Genomic DNA, 16,104 nt, shown 5'->3' with positions numbered 1-16,104 from the left:
TCCCCTGTTTTCTCAAAATAACTGAAGCTCTATGCCTCTCTAATTTGGCTGTAATTCCAAAATATAAGGACGACAAAGACCCAAAAGCTTTGGACGCCCTAATTTTATTAGCTAGAGTCTCTGTTTGCTTTTTAAGAATCACCAATTCAGCCTTATAGTGTTCTATTAGCATGTTCATGTAGGTAAGTCCTGTACTGTTGAAAAGTTCAACCAACCGAGTATAAAGCTTATCCCCTTGCATAACACAGTTAGGGAATTTGAACACTCTCAGGCCAAAGGGTGCACATTTTAAATTTATATTTTCTTCTAAGTAAAATATTTCCAACTGTAATGATACTATTTTAGTGCACAGTCTTTCCAGTTGGAAAATATCATTTTTACAGTTAGTAAATTCATCGGGACTAGATGGAACTACAATGTCACTTACTTGACTAGCTCGTGTCCCACTGCTCGTTCTGTGAAATGGATTAGTAGTCTACTTAAAAATATTATCGGTAATGCCATCCGAACTACCAGAACTGCTTAATTAAGTATTGGCATTCACCGATGTCACTGAAGATGCCATGCTCGGAACAACACCCACATTAGCTAAAACATCATCTCGCTTGCTTCCTGAATTGACGCTCAAACCATTTGAAACATTCCTGTTCTCCAACTGACGAGCCAGAGCCTCTCAAATAGCCTCTGAGATAGTGTTTGTGATCACTTCACTGAAACTCATCCCCAACTCTGGAATAGGATGGGTGCTGAGGTTGAGCAAAGTCTTTTGACTTAAATCTTCTCCTGCCATAACCGACCAGCCAAAACTTGAGTAGTACACACACAAAATGAAGAAACCAGATAAAAACACTGTCAATGGGTAGGAGAAACAGATGCCACAACCTTCTTAGTGCTTTTGTCCAATTTAATAAAATATGAACTTCATCAGAAACAACACCCATACTAATTACATCATTTAAATAGCTAACAACCATATAACATGTTACTAGATTAACCAATAAAATGTATTATACACTCCATACTTGTGTCATAATTTACAAAGCATTTTAAATCACAAACTATTTTAAAAAATAACAAATAAATTGAAATTTGTTCCTTTCTGGTGAAATCATGGTGAAAATGAGTTTGAATGTTTTGTTGACACTCAGAATTTTCAAATTCCCCGACGCTCAGAAAGAATAGCCAAACGCAGACAAGGGATGAACAAGACCTACAGCAGGGTAGTGAAGCAGAACTACAATTACAACCAATGGTAGATGATGTAGCACAGATACAATATTTTGATAACATTAAATACAGTTTACATGGTTTTAATATATACAATTATTCTAATTTTCCTATCACTAAATAATTATTTTCCTTATTTTCTAAGGGGTTTAAATTCGTTCCTACCTATGTACCAGACATAGCTTTGGTAATGATTGATTTACAATTATATTTAAGGAAGTTAAATTTGAACCTTATTTTTTCAGATAAATTGAGCAAAGGTGGATCCAATGATACTCTCAAGAGAAGTAGTATGTTTAACCCACCCTTGCACCCCCTAATTGCGGCGTTTGAGAAACTAGTTAAAGAAGATCTGTACAAGGCTTGGGGGAAAAAAGGAAGGTGTTTAACAATTTAAATTCTGACGAAAAAAATCTCTTGGAGAGTCTTAGGCAAAACAAGGGTGTAAGAATTATGACACCTGACAAAGGGGGAGGGGTGGTTATCTATAGTACCGAAGATTACAATAATGATATGCAAAACATATTATTTCAAGAGCATAGTTATTCCCTATGTTCTAAAAATGAAATTAACATTTCTTACCATAGGTTGGACAGTTATTTATATGAATACTTGTTAGATCAGAGAATTTCTAAGGAAGAATATATTTTTTTATCAAAACAATTTCCAAAAATTCCCACGATTTTCAGAATTCCCAAGGTACATAAAAATCTCAAGAAGCCACCCTTTAGACCCATAGTCGTGGCCGCAGTTTCTAAGACCCACAACCTAGCGGTCTATGTGGACAAAAAACTGAAACATATTATTAATAAATTTCCACATTTATTAAAAGATTCTTGGGACTTTTTAGGTCAAATAAAGCATGACTTGTGATCAGTTGGCTGTTGGTTTCTCACTATTGATGTGCAAGACCTTTTTTCTTGTATTCCGAAATTAGAAGGGTTAAGCCTTTTTGAGGAAGTTCTCTTTTCTTATTCCTCCTTAAAATCTGATGAAGTGTTACTTTTATGTGAATTAATGAGCTTGATTTTGGAGAATAACTATATATTCTTTGGGGGTGAATATTTTAAACAACTCAAAGGGGTTGCTATGGGTGCTGCCTGTGCCCCCTTATATGCCAACCTGGTTCTTTTGGGATGGGAACAAAAATATATTTTCCAACAAAATACAAAATTTATTTCGTGCATTGCATACTACTGTAGATTTTTGGATGATATCTTTATTGTGTGGAAGGGAAGTGCAGAGGAAATTCCACAATTTGTGGAATATATAAATCAGACTACAAGTTATTTGAAGTTCACTTTTCAGTGTCATCAGCAGGAAATTAATTTCCTTGATGTTCAGATTTTTAAAAAGCAAAATAGTTTCCACTCCAAAATCTACCGAAAAAATACCTTTTGCAATGCATATTTACATTATACTAGCCATCACCCTATTCATCAAAAAAGAAGTATTGTAAAGGGCCAGGCTGTTAGAATAGCCAGAATGACTACCATGAAGAATGATGTGATAGTAGAGTTCAAAAACTTAAGGACTATGTTTCTCGAGAGAGGTTATCCGGGCCAGCTTATTGATCCAATACTTGAAGAGGTTGTTAGTAAATGGGGAACCATTTATAAACCCTTATTGGGTGCCAGTGAAGATAATTTTGACAACACAGTTAAGAAAGAGAAAATCCAGAGTACCACCTATTTTTAACAAGCATGTGTAGTACAGTTTAGTCCTTTATATTCCCAGGTGAAAGGAACTTTGGTAAAAAATTGGAATATTTTTAGAACCAACCCTGAAATAATCTGTATTCTTGGTGATAAACTCATTTTCTCCACTAAAGGAAGTAGTAATATTAAATCCTTGGTATAAACCACTAGAATTTCAAATAGAAAGCAGGGGAATTTATGTGGTAGTAAGCCTTGTGGTAGATGCCATTATTGCTCTTATATATTGCCGGAAACTGATATGACTATAGACAATCAAAAACAGAAGTCACATTTTTTTAAAAAATGGCAACTGTTGTTCCAGCAAATTAGTATATATTGCTAAATGCAGCACCTGTCCATCTTTTTATATTGGAAAGACGGAGAGGATGCTGAAGAACAGGATATATGAGCACCTCTACGACATTAAGAATGAAAAAAATACCAACGTATTATACAAACACAGTACTTTGTGTAAGAACTTCAATTGTTTTAAGTTTGGAATACTTGATTTTGTTATAGTGGACGTGAGGGGGGGTGATTGGCAGAATATGCTAAATAAAAAAGAGTTGATGTGGCAACTCAGACTAGCTGCTGACCACCCACCAGGTATTAATGAATTCCTTTCCATAATGCCTATATTGAAAGAGAAGGCAGAATTAGTTTAACCCATGTGTTTTATTAATTATTGAACAAATATTATATCTTAACATATATTTTTAACTTTAGTGTATGATTTTTAAACATGTACATTTTTCATCCACCCATTAAGCTAAACATATATGTGTGTATATATATTTATGTGTTTTCATATTTTGTACATTTTTTGTTGATGGAATTCTTTTTGAATCAATTAATTATTTAACATTTGTATTTTAATATTCATGAGATGGGATATTTATTGCATTGTATTGGTTAACTTTTAACCAATGAATTCAAACTGGTTGTTATTTAAGTTTTAATATTTTCACAGTTACTTGTTCTGAGGAAGTCATACTATTTGATGAAAGCGCTTAACCTATGGTTTTTGTGCCAATAAACCTTTTCTGTGGACCCGCAACGTTGTGATCTTTTTGGTTATCTGGTTTAATTTGAGCACTTTGGGCACCATTTGTTTAGTTTTAATGTGGGAGATTAAGTTTCTCATTACCCACCCCTTAGCTGAAAATATCTTATTCTATAGACGTTACATAGACAACTTGATTTTTTTAGGGAAAGGGGACTTAGAAACCTTTTTGACATTTGAACAATATTTGAATTGTTCTACTGATTTTTTGAAATTCACCATGGGAAGTTTTGGTGACAGTGCTGACTTTTTGGATTTACATTTAGCTTTCAATTATGACAGCTTAAATTTTGAAAGCAGTATTTACAGGAAGTCTACATTTGTCAACCAATATTTACACCACGACAGTTTACATCCAGAATTTATGAAATGTGGAGTTGTAAAAGGACAATTCATTAGACTTAGTAGTTTAACTAGTAATGATGAGATTTTTCAGTTAACACACAAACTCACTGTTTTTTTTGTACAAAGAGGGTATGACAACTTGGTTAAACGGCATTATTAATGAGGTCATTTGGTCTTAGATTACACAAAGCTTGTCCTATTTTAAAGCAAGCAGATGACCAGATCCATCATAGACTAGAAATAACCACGAAAGTAAATGATTACTCTTTGGCCTTTCCAATTCCGATTACCAATGAGATGGTATATATTAAAAATATCATCTTGAATAATTGGAAAGTGGTGTTGGGTAACAAAGAGTTGAGTAGAATTATTGGTGAGTTGCCCGTTTTCACCTATAAAAGGGTTGTCAATATTAAAATTATTTTGGAGAGGGGTGCACTGTATAGGAAAGAAGAGGGAGAAACTATTTTCAATGTTGGTACTTTTCCTTGTGGGACATGCAAACAATGTAGATATATTACTGGGACTTCTTCAGTAATATTTAAACACATGAACAAAGTTGTCTCAAGCAAGGGACATTACACATGTAAGACAACTAATGTAGTTTATTCAACTATGTGTAATTCATGCGAACATTTTTATATAGGGAAAACGATTAGAGCATTGACTAAATGCATATATGAGCACATTTTGGCTATACGTAAAAAAGACATGTCTAATGCATTGGCAAAACATTATGTGACATGTCCTAGTTTCAAAATGTTTTCCTTTTTTATATTAGAGAGAGTCAACAATGACATTTTGAGTGGAGATTTCAAAGTTCTTTTAGAATGTAAGGAAATTTTATGGCAAATTTTGTTAAATGCAGACCAGCTTCCTGGATTAAACGACATGATAAATATAAAGTGCTTTTTACAAGCACAAAGGTTATAAAGGAACAAATTTCAATTTATTTGTTATTTTTTAAAATGGTTTGTGATTTAAAATGCTTTGTAAATTATAACACAAGTATGGAGTATATAATACATTTTATTGGTTAATCTAGTAGCATGTGATATGGTTGTTATCTATTTAAATTATGTAATTAGTATGGGTGTTGTTTCTGATGAAGTTCATATTTTATTAAATTGGATGAAAGCGCTAAGAAGGTTGTGGCATCTGTTTCTCCTACCCACTGACAGTGTTTTTATCTGGTTTCTTCGTTTTGTGTGTCTACTATTTCAACCATGTTGTTAGTTTTAAGGTCTATAGATCTGGGTGAGGCAGCCTGAATGGGTGACTCAGGAAGTCTGGATGGTAGTCCAATGTCCAGGAAGGATGTGCTAGATGAGGACAGAAGGAGGGGAACCAAATTTGTCTGAGCCAAAAGGGGGCAATGAGTGTTACCCTGGCCTTGCATCTTCTGGCTTTCTGAATATATTTTGCCATCAAGGGTATGGGGGGGAAGCAATACAGAAGAATCGGGGCAGTTATTGACCTTGTGCGGGGATCAGGGCAAAGTAACTGCTGCACTTGTGGTTTAGGAATGAAACAAAAAAGATGGCAGCAAGGTTGATCCTAATAACTGAAGACTTGCATCATCACTGTCTGATTTAAGGAACACTCGTAAGGTAAAAGAATGGACATGCTTAGTTTGTCCACTAGAGCATTGGAAGTACCTTGAATGTGCATTGTTATAAGAAAGTAATGGGAAGACATCAATCACTGCCACACTCTCATGGTTTACCAGCAAAGTCTTGCTTGTTAATGTACCAGACTACTACCATGTCTATCTGGATGGAGCTCACACCCTCAGGGAGGAAGTCCAATGCAAGGGGGACTGCCCTCACTTCCAAGGTATTGATATGAAGACTGGCCTCTGTGGGTAACCAAGAACCTTGGACCATCTTCCCTTTGAAATGTCTCCACCCCAGGAGGGAAAAATCCATGGTTACTGTAGCCATTGGAGGTGGTGGGGAAAATGGTCAACTTTCCAACACCACTTAGGAGTTTAACCACTAGCTGATATGAGTCCTACAAACTGGTGTTAGGTGGATTTGAGTATGTAAGGGGTGCAACAAGAAGGACCATTGAACTGACAGAGTCCACTGAAGACCTTTCATGTAATAACTTGCTGGGGAAGTAGTGTGATCACTGAGGCCATCAGTCCTAGCAGCCAGAGAATAAGTCTTGCAGGAGGATAGGGATGTGAAAAACCTGAAGTGCTACCTGATGTGGGGATGAAATCCTGGACTCTGGCAGCTGGGCTACTTGACTGATCATATTTAGGTAGTACCCAGTGAACTTTATCTGTTGTATAGTTGTCAACTGCCTCAGTAAATTGATTGGAATTCCCAATTGCTGGGCTAGTTGGAGCAATAATTGTCTATGCTGGATCAAAAAATCCCTGGTGGGAGCAGTGAGGAGTCACATTTAAATATGATAGAATACTAGCAGTCTGAGATACACTGCAACCACTGCCATGAATTTGGCAAACAAGTTGGGGGGGGGGGGCTGTGGTGAGACCAAAGGGTAGTGCCTTGAATTGGAAGTGATCCCAGCCAGAAAAACAGAAATCTCCTAGACTGCCTTGCTATCTTGATGTGATTGTAGGCATCCTGAAGATTTACAGAGCATATCCAGCCATCTTTTCTCAAAAGGGGTAGAATGGACTGAACATGACCACCAGGAACTTTGTCTATTTTATGAACTGACTGAGGTAATTTAGGTCTAAAATTGCCTGAGATCTGCTGGGTTTTTTTTTTTTTTTTGAAAATAAAAAGGACATGGCATAAACTCCAGATCCTAACTGGTCTGGGGGACCTACTGGATTACTTTTTTCTATCACCTTTTTTTATTTCTGTTGCTTCCGATTCCATCTGACTGGACAGAACATCAGGAATCCCTGTTTTGAGGGAAAAGAAAGGAAACAGTATAGCCTCTGGGGATTATCCCCAGCTCCCATGTATCTTGTGTGATGGCCTGCCAAGCTTGAAGGTGCAGGGATAAGTGCCTCCCTGACTGCTTCTAGAGTGTGGCAGTTGGGCAATCCTTCAGGAGTGCTGATATGATTTCTCAGTGAAAGGACTTGAAATCCCTGGTTATGAGTCTGCCTCTGTCTCTGGGATGACATTCATTAAAGCTGCCCCACTCTGCACAAGGAGGGCCTATGTGCTGGAATGTCTTGGTTAAAACTCTGAGACTTACTGAACCACAACTTCTTCCCCCCTTTTTGGTTCCTAGAAGATCATTTGAGAAGTGGAAAAGTGGATCCCAAAGGCAGACAGGGTTCTGTCTTGTTTGCTTCCTGGTGTGTCCTTTACCTTTGGTCCAAAAAGCATTGAATCATCAAAAAGGGCATTAATGAAGGACATCTTAAAGACTTCTGTAAAGTCACCTGACCACATCCATGCATGCTGGTGGATGCCTATGACAGTGCCAGCTGCTCTAGCTGTACCTCAGCTGCATTAGAAAACAGATGCATGGATACACTGAACACTGACTGAAAGGCAGACATTTAGTACTCCACTGTCTTCTTGAGTTTTGCTGGTAAGTTACCTGACAGGGACTTGATAAGCTCCTTGATCAGGTCCCTCTGAAAAAATGTCATATGGGCAAGCTAGTTCAGTGCTCTGACAGCAAATGCCATAGACACATATGTCCATTTCTCTAAGCGATCCAATGCCCTTGCCTCTCTGTTAGGAAGATAGACAGAAGTATGGCTCTTCTGAGAATTCCTTCTTTATGGCTGCCACTACAACCATGGCATCTACTGTTGGACCCTAGCTCCAGTGCTTTCTGTCTTTAGGGGGTGACTAAGATCTTATATAGTTTCTTTGGGATCAAAATCACATCAGGATCATTCCACACCCACTGTTTCACCAGATCTATGAGGTCATCAGCAGATGGCACCACCCAAGAGGCAGATGAGCCAGCTCCAAAAGCCTTGAGGAACAGACAGCTCAAGAGAGAGGGAGTATCAGTGGACCAACCCCCTCATTTCATCAGTTCTAGGATATCATCAAATATGACTTCCAGGGGTGATTTTGGGAACCCTTCACAATCATCCAAGTCTGTGTCTTGTTTGTCTGACTCTGGGGAGGAGGCCAAATGTCTCAACTTATGCATCTACTTCCTAGGACCCTGTTTCAAGTGGGCTTCTGGAGAAGTGTAAGTATCAGACTGTGATCCTACGAGATGAGCACCCCAAGGCTAAGTGAAACTGACAGTCGCAGTCAATCCAGAAGCATGGAATCAGAGGCAATATTCAATATGGGTTGGGATGGACCCATGTATAACAGACACCTCTTCTCTTGGTCTGCCAAGAATGCTTTCAAATGCCTTGAAAACTGAAGCTGCAATTGGAGTCAAAGAGATACCCTTCTGATACAAAAATGAGATAGGAGGAATATCTTCTGCTCAGATATGCCCGGCTGCAAGGCTGACACCAGAGCTGAGCTATAGAGAGCAGAGGCTTCTAGGGGCAAAGACAAATAAGGGCTTCAGAGGTGACTTAACCCCTCGAGTCCCAGCACCAAGGCTTCAGCTTTGAGACTCATCCCAATCCAATAAAATCAGACTCAAGAGAGTAAGGGATACAGCCAGAGTCAAAGTTGAGAGAACTGTCTGTTCCAACTTGGGTGCTCTGGGAAGGTTTGGACCCTTGAGTACAGGATCTAAAGGTCAGACTAGAATTGGAAATAACAATGGGGGAGTAGTAGCTGGAAGTGTACCCAATGCCTCTGATGGAGATAGAACTGGGAAAAACCCTAATTGCGTCTTTTAGAATCTCTGCATTATCATGTCAATGTCCACTTCAGTAAAACTCCTCAATGAATGAAAGGATCTCAACAAAGAAGCCACCAAAGGTTGTCTGGAGGAATACTTCTCTTGTAAAAATGGTGAGTGGAGTCTAGGACTTACAGGATCTGGTATGAAACAAGGAGACAAGTGAATGAATCCAAATTTTAGTAGGTTATAACTTTATTGGAGTTCTTGTGTCAGACCCAAGAGTCCAGATAGATCCAGGAACTGCTTTCTTGTTTTATTCAACTTCTTCTCTGTATGTATTTCCCTTTCTTGTTCTTTGGGTTTTTCTTTCTCCTTAACAGGTTTAGGATTATCTGGTCTTGTAAATGGAGAAGCCAAAGAAGGTTGTGACAAGGCAGAAGAAGGAGAAGTCTGGATTGTGTTCCCTGTTTGGGCAGTAATCATTCCTTTCAAAACCAAATTGTTCCTTAGACCTGCAATGCTCAAGTACTGAAGGAGGCAGAAGCATCACAGTCCACATCCAAGTGTGCTGCCCCAAGCAATACACACAAAAAGTGAGGATCCTGCTGTGGAGTGTTGTGTCTGCAGGGTGTACATATTTAAACCCTTGGATCTTGTCTGCCATAGTCAACCTAAAGAACTTGTCTACTTCTAAAAGGGAGAAGATCTCATCACTAACAGTAAAATTAGAAATTTAGAAACAAGTAAACCAGTACAGCAAAAAATAAAATGAGAGAGAGAGATTTTTTTTTATTTCAGGGAGGTAATGACTAGAAAGTAGAAGGGAAAAGAAAAATATATGCTAGCAAATATAGCAGAGAAAAGACAGTAATCAAAGACTTAGCTGAATTATGTCAGAGCCCTCATACATCACGTCCTTCCGATCAGCCAGCAATCAAGATCTGAGATACTTCAGGGAACATATGGAATTATGGGTAGGGGAGGAGTCAGAGCCCTGGAGCCAAAGCTTCTAAAACTCCCAAGGTTGGATACAATAACCCAAAGGTTGAACCAGAAGAAACAGATAATATGGGATCAGATGTTATCGCCTGGCTGTCTCAGAACTTATTCCTTTTATGAGAGCTCACTAAAGGGACCAGTGGACACCATAGTAGGTGTTTGCCACACTCACTATGTTCCTCCCAAGTACTTTTGAAGTGATTCAACTCAACTCTTAATTGTTCTAAAATTAAAGGGCAATGGGGCAGTTGGATATGTCAAGTGTTGGACTCAGAGCAGAGGATTTGCTTTCCACAATCTAAACACACATTAGAATTAACAGAATTTAAACTTTTTCTAAGAAGGAAATTAAAAAAATGTAGATTCTTCAATGCAGTACATAGATTTGAGACTTACTCTCTGGTTCTAGCTTGACCAACATACTACCCAATGCTAGTATCTGAGACTCTGATGGCAATAAAATCCGAGGAAAAGGTGCTGGATTATGATTCTTTATACTTGGACATCTAATGAGAGGAAGTCTGCTGAGCCTGGGGAAGGAACAAGTCTCTGGCGTTTAGGCCAGCCTTGGCCTTCCAAAGCAGGAAACCCCCAGATGTAATTACTGCAACTGTAAAATAAATTAACATTCTCTCTTCATTAAAGGTTCATCAGACAAACCCTACAACATCTGGTGGATTTCATCAGTCAAATTCACTGAACACACACCATATACAAACCAGAAATAAGCACCCAAGGATGAGCCTTATTGGACAGCTCTGTCTAGGAAGTTCAATCCAGAGAGAGACTCGGGGGTACTGTATCAACATTCTTACATGCAATTCTAAAGGCACCTTTTAGGATAGTCAAAAGCAGAGGCTGCAGAGTACTTAATTCATTGCTTCCTATATGAGTATAGTCAGGAAAGCAGAGTTCCTCAGGAGACTTCATTTATACTCCTGTCATTCTTTTCAAAGTCTAATTTCTGAAGTTCTGGCAAATGTACATGCACAAAACTAAGGCATCTACAAGCTAACAGGATTTGCTAAGCATGACACTGAAATTGTCAGCATGGGATGTCTACAGATGGAGTTATTAAGGAGTGTTTACAAAACGTTATGTAAAAAATAGGGCATATTCCATGCTTACGTTAATGATGCTAAATATCATATCATGTTGGGGGCGGTGTATTCAAGCTGTAAAAAAAAACATTAAAAAGTGGTGGGTAATGTCAAGATATTCTGAGTTATAAATGCACTTTTGAAAAAGCAATTATGACTATTACCAATATTTTCGTAGAATCCGTGGTGGTGCAGTGGTAGCGTTGTTGCCTCACAGCAAGAGGTTCTCCCATTCGATTCTCGGCAGGAGTGTGGGGAGTGCCTTCTATGTGGAGTCTGCATGTCCTCCCCGCAGTTGGGTGGGTGTTCGAAAGACATGTGTAAAAGGGCATGCCTTCGTTGAAGGTTGGACATCGAGCTGGCACCTCGGCGTTCATGAAAATCTACTGCCAATCATTAGTGGACCGGAGTTCCGCTGTGGCGACCCCTAACTGGGAAAAGCCGAAAGACAAACAACAACAACAACCAATATTTTCGCATCTGCATATATTTCATAAATGCTATGTGACCTACAGGTAAACAAATGGTGCCATCTTATACAAAACATTAAGGCTCACAATGTTGCTAGTGATGCCTGCCATCTAACAAATTGTTTTGTAGATTAATATTGTTTTGAAACATTGAGAAATTATTATATGTATAATTTGCATAGATTTGGAAATATATCACGACAGCAGTATGCTATCTCCTCTTGTCATACACCACTGGAAAGTACTTGGACACATGAACAATTCTTTCACTGATATCTTGAATCTATCTAGTACATTTACAGAGAAGTGACCCCTTGACTAGAACACTAGTATTTCTGCAAACAAATATAGTTTTTCTTTCATAAGAATACAGTATTAAATCAGAATCTACTGCAATACCTTTTTTAACAAGAAGCATTTTTATTAAATGATCACTTATGACATAGGCAATCATAAATGCATATAAATGAAAATAAACCATATTGACATAGTCTTAGCTGGAAGTATTTTGCATCACAGGCTGTATTGACATAATTTTAGTTGCAAACTTTATATACATCACTTATAATCTACCCACTCATTTTTTAAACACCTTTGCTGAATTATCACTTGTGACATAGGCAAATTTACATTTATATAAAAGTAATCAAACTGTATTATAGCAATAACCCACGCCTGGGTGTGGGTAATGCTAAATTTACCCACGGTTGGCGTGGTTTGGTCCCGAGGGCGAAGCCCGAGGGACCAAATAAAGCCAACCGTGGGTAAATTTAGCATTACCCACACCCAGAAGTGGGTTATTGCTATTATACCATGACATTATTTAAGAAAAGAAACTATCACTTTTCTTAAATAATGGCATAGTATAATGCCTGTTTACTGCCCTTCCGCAGATGTCTGGCATCCGGCAGTTCTGATGTACTGCGCCTGCGCAGTACATCAGAGTTGTGAGCAAAACGAGAAAGCAAGATCTCCGTTGCTTTTTAGTGTTCGCTATGTTAAATGAGTTTAACATAGCGAGACAGTTTTAAAATAACCAACGGATATCTCCGTTGCTTATTTTAAAACTGTCTCGCTATGTTAAACTCATTTAACATAGCTAACACTAAAAAGCAACGGAGATCTTGCTTTCTCCGTTGCTTTTAAACACTGCCTCGCTATGTTAAATGGGTTTAACATGCGAGACAGCTTTAAAATAAGCAACGGAGATCTCCGTTGCTTATTTTAAAGCTGTCTCGCTATGTTAAACCCATTTAACATAGCGAGACAGTGTTTTAAAAAAACGAGTTATACTAATGGAAAAAAGTCCGGGCGACCGGACCTTTTTCCATTAGTATATCTCGATTTACAACGGGCACGCTGGCCAATCAGCGTGCACGTTTTGGGGGGATCATGGTATAATAATTAATAACATCATGCTTCACATATATTGCTATATATCATATAAACCAAGCAACATAACATAAATTATTCATTCCCTATCCTTTTTTCTTTTTTGTAAAAAAGAACCATCTTTATTAAACCATCACTTACACCATAGGAAATCATACATTTGTATAAATGAAAACAAACAACACCAGCACAATCCTAGTTGCAAGCATTTTACATCACAGACCATACTGACACACTCCCAGTTGCCGACACTATACATCACTTATAATCTACCCAATAATTTTCAGTCAAACGCTAAATATAATTCATTTAAGTCCTGCCTTCTTTTAAACCTTATTCATCCCCTGTATGTATTGTTCCCACAATTCCCATTTTTCCTATGTATTTTGCTCCTACCCTTTTCTAAAGATATCAGTATCAGTTGTTTTATCTCTGTTACTATATTCACTACTTTTAGTATAGTTGGTTTAGATTTTTATTTCAAACTTCCAGTAATTGCTTTTTCGGCAGCTACCATAATTAGACACAGCAAGGCCGTACCATCATACCATGTCTAGGCAATTCCGATTCTGTATCATAGCTAAGAAGAATCATCTCTTTCGTCACAACAGTCTGTGTACCTAGCATCTCTGACATTACATCCCACAGGGAATCCTTAAAGTCCGCCAACTTGCTGCACTCCCAGAAAATATGTTCCCAATTATCTGTTTCTTACCCGCCACACCTCCAACATTTGCAGTCTACCTGTGGAAAAATTCTCTGCAGTCTACTTGAGGTATAAAAATATCCATGTAAACACAGTGAACATTTCCAAGCAAAAATCCTAAATCTTCTAGATTATGTTGCATATTTGGGAAGCATATTTATATCCTCCCATTATTTCTTTGTGAATTGTTTATCCAGTCTTTCTTCCCAATCATTTCTAAACTCCTCTGATTGATTCTTATAGTTATCATGCAATATTTTATATGCTCCTCTAATTATTCTTTTTTCAATGGCATCTTTGTTTCTAGATGCTACTAAAACTCTAACAGTGCTGGTCCTTAGTATAGGACCCCCCTTTCTTTCATAATCTACCCACTCCGTCAGTCAGCCATTACATAACTCATTCAAATCCTGCCTTCTTTTAAACCTCATTCCTCCCCTGTTTGCATTGTTTCCACAGTTCCCATTTTTTCGTATGTAATTTGCTCCTATCCTTCTCTAAAGATCCCAGTTCCTGTTGTTTTATTTCTTTTACTATATTCACTACTTCTAGTACAGTTGGTTTAGACTTTGATTTCCATTTTCTAGTAATTTTTTTTGGCAGCCACCATAATTAGGCTTGGCAAGGCCTTACTATGTGTAGACAATTCCAATATTGTATTATAGCTCAGAAAAATCATTTCCCTAGTTACACCAGTTTGCTAACCCACTATCTCTGATATAGTAGTCTGCAGAGAATCTTTAAAGTCTGACAACTCATTACACTCCCAGAAAATGTGTTCCAATTACCTCTTTCTTCTTCATCACACCACCAGCATTTGCTATCTACCTAAGGAAAAATTCTCTGGAGTCTACTTGGGATATAAAAATATCTATGTAAACATTTCTAAGCAAAAGTCCTAAATCTTCTAGACTTTGCTGCATATTTGGGTGACAAACATATACCCCCATTGTTTCTTTGTGAATCGTTTATCCAGTATCCCTTCCTTATCCTTTCTAATCTCCTCTGACTGGTTCTTAAAGTCAATATTTTGTCTGCTCTATTACGTATTACTTTTTTAACACCAGATTCTGCTCTAGATTCTACTAAAATGCTACCAGTGCTGGTCTTTCTTTTAGGACCCCCTATTTATTTCTCTTTGCCTGTACTCTGATATCAGTCCTTGATAGGGAAGGCAATCTCTAACCTGCAGTCCAAATAAATTATTGGCATATTCCAGTTCTAATACCTTGCCTTCTCAAGTTATTTGCTGCCAATACATTGGTTTCTTTGCTAGTTTTCTCCAATATATTCCAGACCCCTCTTGCCTATTGTCTGTATCCTACTTGCAGTCATCCCTATCGGCAGAATCTCCTTTTTCCATTCCCATGTTGGCTTGGTTATTAGAATATTTTCTGCTACTTTATGAATATAATATTCTGAATGATTATTGTTATTCTCCTTAAAGGTCTACATCCAAAATTCCAGTCTCTCCTTGTTTCTTGAGCTTCCCCCCATTTCATCATCATCCCTTTCCTCTTTGAATTATATGTTTCTGTTTGTGCTATGTATGGGAGCCTTAACTGTGTAGCTCTGAAATATCCCTTCAAATCAGACAGTCCTCCTTGTTCTATTAGAAGAATCAGCTTAGCCCACTTGACTCTTGTCATCTTCCCCTTTCAGAGAAAATCCTTCAGCTGTTTGTTAACTGCTATTCACAACTTCTCCTCGGGCTGATAAAAATATGCCTGACCTGTGTATAAGACTAAAGAGACTAAAACATTTTACCTGCTTGTATATTACTATCTATATTCATATAACAGAGCTTCCAATTTCTCAGTTTTTGTATTATCTTTGATTTAGCATCCTCCCACATATCCTTAGCTGACACATCAGAATCATTTTTAATCCATACTTCTAAATGCTTCATTTTATCATGTCTCAATAAATATCAATATTGCTAAACCAATTTATGTGTGGGTACATTATTTATCACTATTGCCTTTGTTTTAGCTTCATTAATTTTGTATCATGAAAAGATTTGAAACTGACTCAAAATGATCCATAACATTGTAATGTCATTTTCTGGTTTTATCAGGTATAAAATAATATCATTTGCAAATAGAGCCAGTTTTAGCTTGACTGCAGTACCAATTATATCGTTAAATTTCTGAGTTCCTTAGTTTGTTTGCCAGTGGTTCTAAATATAATGCAAATAACAAAATGGAAAAAGGACACCCTTGTCTGGTTCTGCTCAATAGAAATGATCAGAAAAGAACCCACTCTCTTTAATTTTCACCTCTGATCCCTCATATATCCTACTAATCAACCTTATAATTTTATCGGGAATGCAAATGCTTCCATTGCCCTCCTCATAAAGTCCCAGCTTACTCTGTCAAGTGCTTTCTCTGCATCA

Source organism: Protopterus annectens, chromosome 3.part0, assembly GCF_019279795.1.
Source record: "Protopterus annectens isolate FY-2018-M chromosome 3.part0, PAN1.0, whole genome shotgun sequence".
In the NCBI taxonomy this organism is placed as follows: Eukaryota; Metazoa; Chordata; order Ceratodontiformes; family Protopteridae; genus Protopterus; species Protopterus annectens.
Note: the sequence above shows the minus strand (reverse complement) of the source record.